The sequence below is a fragment of the Clarias gariepinus genome, chromosome 6 (assembly GCF_024256425.1).
Source record: "Clarias gariepinus isolate MV-2021 ecotype Netherlands chromosome 6, CGAR_prim_01v2, whole genome shotgun sequence".
NCBI lineage: Eukaryota > Metazoa > Chordata > Actinopteri > Siluriformes > Clariidae > Clarias > Clarias gariepinus.
Genome location: NC_071105.1, coordinates 36,413,991 through 36,423,589, shown reverse-complemented (window position 1 = coordinate 36,423,589; position 9,599 = coordinate 36,413,991).

Below are 9,599 nucleotides of genomic sequence, written 5' to 3'. Positions count from 1 at the left end.
TGCTCACCAGGGACAAACTGACCATTTTGATTCATACAAATTCACATTTCATACAAACCTAAATAATTCTTTTGACTATGTAAAGCTGCTTTGCGGCAATGAAAATTGCTAAAAGCGCTCTACAAATAAAATTGAATTGAAAATTGAATTGAATATTCCCGTGGCCGAACTTTTGGTCAACAGTCTCACACACATTTATGTTTGGGAACACCAATTAGCCTAATCTACCTGTCTTTGGACAGTGGGAGGAAACCAGGGCTTACCCAGAGGAAACCCACCGAGCACGGGGAGAACTGCCCCAAACTCCATGCACACAGACGCTGATGTGGGAATCGAACGCACACCCTGAAGGTGAAAGGCGACAACGCAAACCACTAAGCCACCGTGTCGCCAAATGGACCATTGTGCGCTGTTATACTGTATGTTCAAATCAAACACAGAGGGGGAAAAACAAAAACACTTCCAATAGACCCTTTAGACACTCGCAAATGGATAACTGAGTTGTTATTGTTCTCCCTCTCTCTAGTGTCTAACACGTGAATTACTCTTACGCGCCCATATGTGTGTGTGTGTGTGTTTTATATCTCTCTTGACAGTGACATTTCACGAACGATCATAACATTTCTATCCTGGAAGACCGGTTTACCAAACACGGTTAAAGGCATTTCAGGGAAAAATCCCCAATGACAGGATAGTCCAAGAGTAAACGAATCATCCCTCCTTCTTATATGCATACGACATGACTTACATAACCGCGCAAGTATTTTACAGCGTACAAAGAGCCAAACGCTCCCAGAGCTATAATTACAAATAAGGAAAGAATCATTCTGTTGTTCACTAACATCGGTGCTGTCTGTGGGAGGACGAGGCATGGAGGGGCGTCCGCTCGAAGTTTTCATTTCGCAGGATTGTGTTTGGGATTGTTGATGGTGGTTAAAGACTAAATGATAAACAACTAGGATTCAAACTGATGAGAAATTGTAGTTTGTATTTTTTTTTTTCCCCATCGCATTGAAAAATCTATATGAGCCTGCTGAAACTTAGAATAATCACTTTTTCTAGTAGTAATACTGTTTAAACATGCCAAGGATTATAATGTTCATGTGTCTGTAAGTATCTATAAAATATACCCCATCATGTGTATCTATTTTTACTCACTATCTACAAACTAGCGGAGAGTCCTGAGGTATTACAGATATTGCATCTTAAGGCTTAAGGATTACACTTGCTTTATCTACACCTACACGTATAGACGCTACATGCTACTGTATGTGTATCCCGCGGTCATTTGGAGCATGGCTTGTGCGAGCGCTCAGAAATGAAACGGTAATCGTCAGCGTAAATAGTGGAGGCAGTATAGCACCATGTGACACAGCGTGACTACAAGTGACTCAACAAACTAGAGCTGTGTTTCAAATCAGGTGTGGATGTTCTGTTCTAGACACTAACCTACATACGGTACAAGGCCTATAGATTTTCCAAACTAGTATATACAGTATATTTAAACGTAAAAGTCTGTTTTTTGGCGGCACGGTGGCTTAGTGGTTAGCACTGTCGCCTTGCGCCTCCAGGGTCCAAGGTCCGATGTGTGCATGGAGTTTTCATGTTCTCCCTGTGCTTAGGGTTCCTCCAGGGTGCTCAGGTTTCCAGTCCAAAGACATGCAAATTAGGCTAACTGGCATTCCCAAATTGCCCATAGTGTGTGAATGAGCGTATGTGAGGGTGTACCCTGTGATGGTTTGGCTCTCCGTCCAGGGTGTACCCCACCTGGTGCCCTGAGTATCCTGAAATAGGCCCCCGTGACTCTGTACAAGGAATAAAGTGGTATAGATGGCAATATCTATTTTTTTATTTGAGACATGGATGACAATCACAATGAAAACGCATAAATGCTTCAACAGAACTCATTGGCGTGTTTAAAATTGACTTGGACACCCAATGGACAGGGATGTTTCAACTCTGATATTCAGTGATGAGAGCATTTCCATACACAAATGATGTGATAAGATCTCACAGGATTGGAACTAAACCTCAACGTGGCCATGGGAAAACTACTTGATGGTAGAATTCATCATTAAATGGACGCTTCAGGATCATAATGAAAATCATGGTCACGTGGTCCAAGGCGTCCAGATTGAGCCTATTCCAGAGCGATGGGCGCATCAGGGTGAGAAGGGAAGCGCGTAAAGTGTCATGATCTTGCTTCAGTTGCTCAGTTCAGGACTCGGCAACGCTAAGTCAGCTGACAACCTGAATGCACTGGATGACCAGGTTATCACATCTATGGAGTTTTTCTTTCCTCATGAGACGGCCATATTCCAGGACTCTGATTGACAAAGAATGGTTCTGGGATCATGAGGAATCATTTTCATACATGATCTGGACATGCATACAGTACATCTTGCATTATTTGGTCAGAAAAGTGTACCATGTGACTGAGAGTAAACAGACAGCTCCTAAAGGTGAAAAGATGATCCTGGGTTAAAATCCAACAGCAGAACATTACAATAATCCTGATTGTGTTTATAATGTACACTGTTATGTCAAACAAGTGGCCATTTACAGTCACCAGCAGGAGAGTGTAACATCTTTATCAGGTTATACTTTCGCAAAAAGTTCTAAACTTATCCCCTGTCAAAATGTAGCATTTTCCTGCTCTTGCTCACATATCAGCACAGCTTCACCCACCATCTTTCGCTGGTTTGAAGAACCTGCGTCAGATCACAATGCCTTCTGGGTAAATTCCGCTCCTGATGTTGACTCAATCTCTCGCCGCTTCGAGGTCTCATCTAACGAACTTCGCTTCAGCTGATAAAGTACTGGAACAGCCCTTAGGATGGCAACAAAGGTTCGACAACTGTGAAGTCGAAAAGAGTCGGGAGCGTTAAAAACAATATTGGAACAGGGCCAAACCCTGCACAGTGAAAACAGCCAGGGTATTGAAGTGCGCCTTCGCGGTGAGGCTAATAAATAAAAATCGAGTTGCATCGGTACCTGTGCTGGCATGACGGGCAGCTGACAGGATCCATGTTATACTCCCACTAATTATTTAGCCTTGGTTTATCTTTCTGCTCACAGGTTTTTGCATGAGAGGTTCGTGTTTAGCATAAATCATGAATATTTCTGTGCAATGGTGAGCAAAAAAAGCTGGCACCCGCAGACCTGGTGTCAGGGGGCACGGAGCACGAAACGGCGGGAGAGAAAGGGTGGATGAAGAGGGACAATTTATATCTGGTTGACATTTTGAATTCTTTTTAATTAGCACTTATGTTATTGGGGCTGTTACTGGAACCCTAAAGCATAGATCTAGATATATATGCTCACACAAACACACTTCCATAAATTTTCTTTTTTAAAATTTCTTTCATTTTTGTGAAGCTGCTTTGAGACCATGACCACTGTTAAAGGCGCTATAAAAAATAAAATCGAATTAAATTTAACGCTACAGGTGAAGTCGCCTTCTCCTGTTTTAAACACCTTATTGAAAAGAAGCCTCGTGAAATAATTGTACGAGCACAAAGCCGACAATTTAATTCAATTCAATTCATTTGTATAGCGCTTTTAACAATAAGCATTGTCGCAAAGTAGCTTTACACAATCAAAAGAATTATTGAAGTTCGTATGAAATGTGAATGTGTATGAATCAAAATGATAAGATTGTCCCTGACGAATAACAATCTCCAAACATATGGATATGATTTAGAGAATTCTAAATATATATTTTTTTAACTAATGGTGGATTTATGACTCTTTTATCATTTACAGGTCTAACACAGGTTTTTCATAAGTCATGCATGGTCTTCCGTTTTTTAATCATAACCATCCAAGGGGCTACGGAGACCTACAGCAAACTACAAGCATGAGTCAAAAATGACCCGCACTCACATTTTTTATAATAAAACTTCTGTTGGCCATTATGCTGAACATTATGTGAACTTCTGTTAAACATGTTACATGGGTTCATTTATAACTGCGGTGCGAGCAAAAACGGACACTTGTGTTTTGCACGAAAGAAGAGCAGTGTTCAGTGATGCATGTCTTCTTTTCTGGTCTGAGGGTGTACCTGGTACCGAAAAAACGCATAGAAGAGCATAAACTGAAACAGTTTCTTAAAGAGGATCATTACTGGTGACGAGACACGGATTCATCGCTACGAGCCTGAGAGTATGGAACAGAAACATTCTCAATCGCCGACTGAGAAAACGTTCAAAAATCAACCATCAGCTGGAAAATTCATCAATGCTCACGGTTTTCTGGGATTCTCAAGGGGTGGGTAGTGTTGGAACATTATCAGGAAAAACATTCAACAATTGGATCTATTGAAGAGCTGTAGTCTAAACTCCGGATTAAACACAGAGGACTGATATCGAAGGACGCCGTGACCTTGTGTGATGATGCACGTCTGCACACGTCTGCTCACACTGAGGTGTTAAAGCGTCCTCCCTATAGTCCTGATCTCGCTCCGTCTGACTTTCACCTGTTTGGTCCCCTGAAAGCGGCCCTATGAGGACGAAGAGTCACTTCTGATGAAGAACTGAAGACAGCGGTGCATTCGTGTCTCGCAGCTTTGAGGGAACACGAAGGCTTGTTGAGGTGGACAAACAATTTTTAGAAAATAAACTTTCAGTGGTTAGTTTTGGGTTTTTTTGGGGACTTTTTATTCAGACTCTGGTAGCTGACTGATGATTAGCGGTTGATTAACCCACACAGACCGGATGTGGAGTAATAAGAGCAGGTTTCAGTCTGACTCGCTCTCACGTCCGTCTCTCCGCTCGGGGTCTTAATTAAGGGTTTGGGCGGCGTGCAGGAGCGCGTGCGGCGGCGCGCGGTTGCGTTCTCGCCGGGGCACGTGCGCGTGTGTGCTTATATGTGTGTGCGCGTGAGAGAGAGAGAGAGAGGGAGCGCGCGCCGGCTGATACGGACGCGGTGGCCGGCAGGAAGGAGCGCGAGACCACCGCGCCGGAATACTGATGAGCGCGAGGTGAAGAAGCCACCGGTCCGCCAGGAGGGAGTGAGGCGCGCGCCTCAAGTCTAACCGCCACCGCCGCTAACCGCCAGTCTAACCGTCACCGTGTCACACAGGACTGAGCACAGGAAGCATATTAAACACCAGCGTGTGTCTCTCTCTCACACACACCTATGTCTCTCTTCGTATGTCTCACATCAGTCGGTCTCTTCCTATATGTGCCTGTCTCTCAATATGTCTCTCTCTATATCTCCCTGTCTGTCTGTCTCTCCCTCACGCGCACTGTCTCTCTCACTGTCTATTTTATGCATGTCTCTTGCATCCTGTCTGTCTTTGTACCTCTGAGTCTTTCTCTGTCTTTGTATTTGTCTGTCTCTGTGTGTGTGTCTCTCTTTTGCTCTTTTTCTGTATCCATGTCTCTCTGTCTCTCTCTCTGTCTGTCTCACTCTGTATACAGTATATCTATCTATACTGTATATGTTTCTGTCTCTGAGGGTCTGTTGGGTCCCTGTGTCTACATGTGTCTCTCCATATCCGCCTGTCTCTCTGACTGTCTCTCTCTGTATCTACAGTACGTGTCTGTGCGTCTCTTTTTTTCTGTCGCTGCATTTAACAGTCAGTCTGTGTCTCTCTCTGTAACAGTCTCTCTCTGTGTATACTACATCTGTCTGTCTGTCTGTATTTCACTATTCCTGTACATGTTTGTGTCTCTCACTGTCCCTGTTCTTTCTGTCTCTGAGGGTCTGTTTGTCTCTGTATTTGTCTCTTTGTATCTAAGGGTCAATCTCCCTGGCTATGTCTCTCCATTTTTCTTTCTGTCTCTGTAGTTGTCTCTCTCTCTCTCTCTGTCTCTCTCTATATCTGCCTCGTATATCTTTTTTTGTGTTGTCTCTCTCTCTTTGTCTCTCTTATTTCTCTTTCGGATGTTGCTCTCATTTTGTTTCTTTCTTTCAATCTGTCCTTTTCTTTTTTTTTATCACCCCCCCCTCTCATTTTGTTTGTGTGTCTCTCTTGTATCGTCCCCACTGTCTCTAAGTTCAGTTTAGATCAGTTAAATTAACTAAACAGTCTCTCTTTGTGTCCCTTTTTTGCTCTCTATCAGTCTCTCTCTCTCACACACACACACACACCCACACTCAGAGTTTAATATATTCAACGAACACTAAAACAGGCAGCAGGGGTGTTAATCCTATTTTAAAGCTGATGTTAAAGGGATAAGAAGGTGTGTTTAATTCACACCCTCCTAAATAAATCCGGTTTCACCCCAGTTTTATAAATTATAATCAGCAAGTCATTTATTTTTGTTCTTTGTAAAGGAGTAAAATTATAAGAGAGGCTCTGAAGCCTAACCCGTCTCTGTATTTTTGGTAAAAAAAATTTTAAGGAGTAGTCAGCCATTTTCATTTTTCACTATCTCCACCCTGGAACACTTTCCTGCTTCCTCTTTTCTACCTCATCTTGTTTCCTGTTTTTTTTTTTAAACTTCCTGTTCATTTCGACAGAGTCGTGTCACATACGCCTGCGAATAGCATTACAAAGAATAAAGCGTGCCAGTATTGTGAAGGAATTTCTATTATTATTACAGCTTGTATTTTTTCTTATTTTTTTTATCACACACACTTAAACACACATAAACACACAGCACCTTTAATGCATTTATTCTGTTGCGTTGTGCGTGTGTGTGTGTGTGTGTGTGTGTGTGTGTGTGTAATTCCTGACAGCTCGCAGTTCACTGCATCACACTGTGATAAATATGCACACAGGGTCAGAGAGTCATGTCTTCCAAGAACATCAGGGCTTTTCAACATCTTCAATGTGTTTTTGAATAGCTCAAGCCTCTTGTCTTTAAGTGTGTGTGTGTGTGTGTGTGTGTGTGTGTGTGTGTTCAAAAGGCCGAGCCAGGATGGATGGATCAAAAAACGAATGAAGAATGGATAAAAAGAAAGGATTAAATAGTCTTCTCTGAATGATGATTGTTTTTTTGGAAAGAGCTTCCTATGTATCAGGTGGCCAGTTTATTAGGTACACCTGGCATGTATGTATGTAAAGTCCCTGCACTCACTTTTTTTAGTCATGGGTTCGATTTTTTTATTGAACAATTTGTAGGTTTATCATGACTGACTGACTGACACACACACACACACACACACACAGTGTCCACACTATACATGAATTGGGAGAATTTCTTTTGTTTTGGATTGTTTCAGAATCATTGCTGTAGAGAGGATGAGCCACCACCAAGTAGTTCTCTGCTCAGTCACTGTGCGCCGGTGGTCGGGTTATGAGTCGAGGTGGCTTACCGATTACGTATAGCAGCAGATGGGATGCTGTCAGTAATTGTGTAACTTATAAGCCAACAAGATTTTTTTTTTCCTGAGTGCCTCACATTAGATCAGGTTGCGTCAGCGGATCTGTGTAATTCAACAGTGGTTAATTATCAGCATTAGCATGTGCATAATCTTCACAGCTCCATAATGATCTTCCTAAACCTGGTCTTTAGGAGACTGTATAATTTTATTACAGTTAATCTGTATCTTTGACATTTTAATCTCATCTGATAACCTGAAGTAACCTGAGCATCACTTCTGAGGGGTTTAGGAAAGTTATCGAGCTTCTAGTTTAGGTGCAGACTGCACACACTATTGTGTAGAAACAAACAATCACATGTCAATTGTAAACAAGTCAAAATCATCTAAAAAATCAACTAATCTTTAAGTAAGAAATCTGTTTTTTTTTTACAGAGAAATGAAAATAAATGAATCGAGTAAGAATCAGATCTGAAAACGAACAGATCATGTTTCAAACAATCAACTTTATAAAAACTTTACCAAAAAAATTAACCAAATATAAGAAAGCACATGGAAAATTAATCATGTGGCGTAAAATTAATCAAATTGGAAATTAATAATTTATTAGTAAACGAGTCAAAGAAAAATAACTAAACTGTATGAAAGTGAATCAGATCTGAAAAAAAATGATGTTGACGGACAAAACACAGTGTTGGTGCTGATTTTATTTATTTATTTAATGCTGTGGATATCATACAGAAAATGTGTTATACCGTCTCGCTTCAAACAATAATCATTTAAATCCAAATTATTTTTTTTTCTTTATGAGTATTGATACTAACATACACAACAGTAAAACCTGTTGCTCAGATTGCTTTTTTGATAAAAGCTTAAAAAGCTAAAAAAAAAAAAAAATCTGTTGCCTTTAACCATGTCAAAATTATGTTGACATATCTTTACAATTTTTCATAAAAAAAATTTTTTCCTAAAATATTTTTCAGCTTTATGTCTTTTCATGTTAAATCCAAATTGGCAGAGATTAATCTGAATGACAATTAAGATCATTGAAAGATTTGAATTGAAATAGTTACGGACACTACAGGTGTAAAAGGGCATTAAATTGTATTTAGCAAATGTGTTTCTTCTTATCTGATAAAAATATTAAATTTGTGGGTATATTTACAAAAAAATCAAGCATTGATCAGGAGATAAAAATCATTGATGATTTATGAAAAATGGTGTTTATATGATCCTATCATATAAAGTTCACTTTTTCAACTAGGTGAGACACTTTTGAGCACCAATACCAAGTTTTGGCCGATAAGAAATCATGAACGAATCAAGTAAGAATCACGTGGAAAAGTCTAAAGCGATCACGTGTGTGAAAGGAAACAAATCAGGGGTAAAAAACAAACAAACAAACAAACCTGAAAATAAAGTGGATTGTATGAATCAATCATGAGTGAAAAAAAATTAAAAAGCAAATCCAGTAAGTCTGAGAAACGTACGAGGCCGAATGTGAAGTGTCTAAAAAGCGAACTTGTCAATATCACATGTAAGGGTCAGGTGTGTGTGTGTGTGTGTGTGTGTGTGTGTGTGTGTGTATTCTGCTTGTGCATTAATTTTATTTACAACACAACACGCCTTTGCATCTCAATATGACACTAGCTCTGAAATACAACAATTCACACACACACACACACACACACAACTATATTAATAACTGGATATGGTGTAGAACTTCAGCTAAGGATAAAAAGGTCGCTCCTGCATTGATTCATGATTTCGTACAAGTCCTCTGGCAATGTCAGATCCCTGTCTCTCTTTCTTTCCTTCTCTCTGTGCTTGAGGTCATTTATTGATCGTCTTTCGCTTTTTTTTTTCACTCTTTGCTCCATGAATATGTTTTGTGTTATCCTGAGACTGAATATGTTTTCTATTCTCGACAGAGCGGCGGGAAAAGCAGGAGAAAAATCAAACGGGTTTTTATGAAAATGAACAGAAGCGATGCTACGAGAAGACGAGCGCGGATAGCGTTTTTTTTTGTTGTTTTTTTTAATTACTTTTTATTTTGTGACACTGTGCCATGAATGTGTGAGTTGATTACACGGATTAACGTTAGCATGCTATCGTTAGCCTTTCCTCAGTGGGAAGGGATCGTGGTCGCCATGTGCAGGGCCACTGCAGCGGTTTATCAGCTCAAGTCCCTGTCTTTAAGGGCAGAATTGGCTAAGAGTGCAGTACAATTTGAAGATGTTTGCTCCTGGAAATGTTCAGAGCCCGAGCGTGAACTGTAAAAGCAACATACAGTAGGCTTGCCAGGAGGCCTCAGTGCATGTGGAACA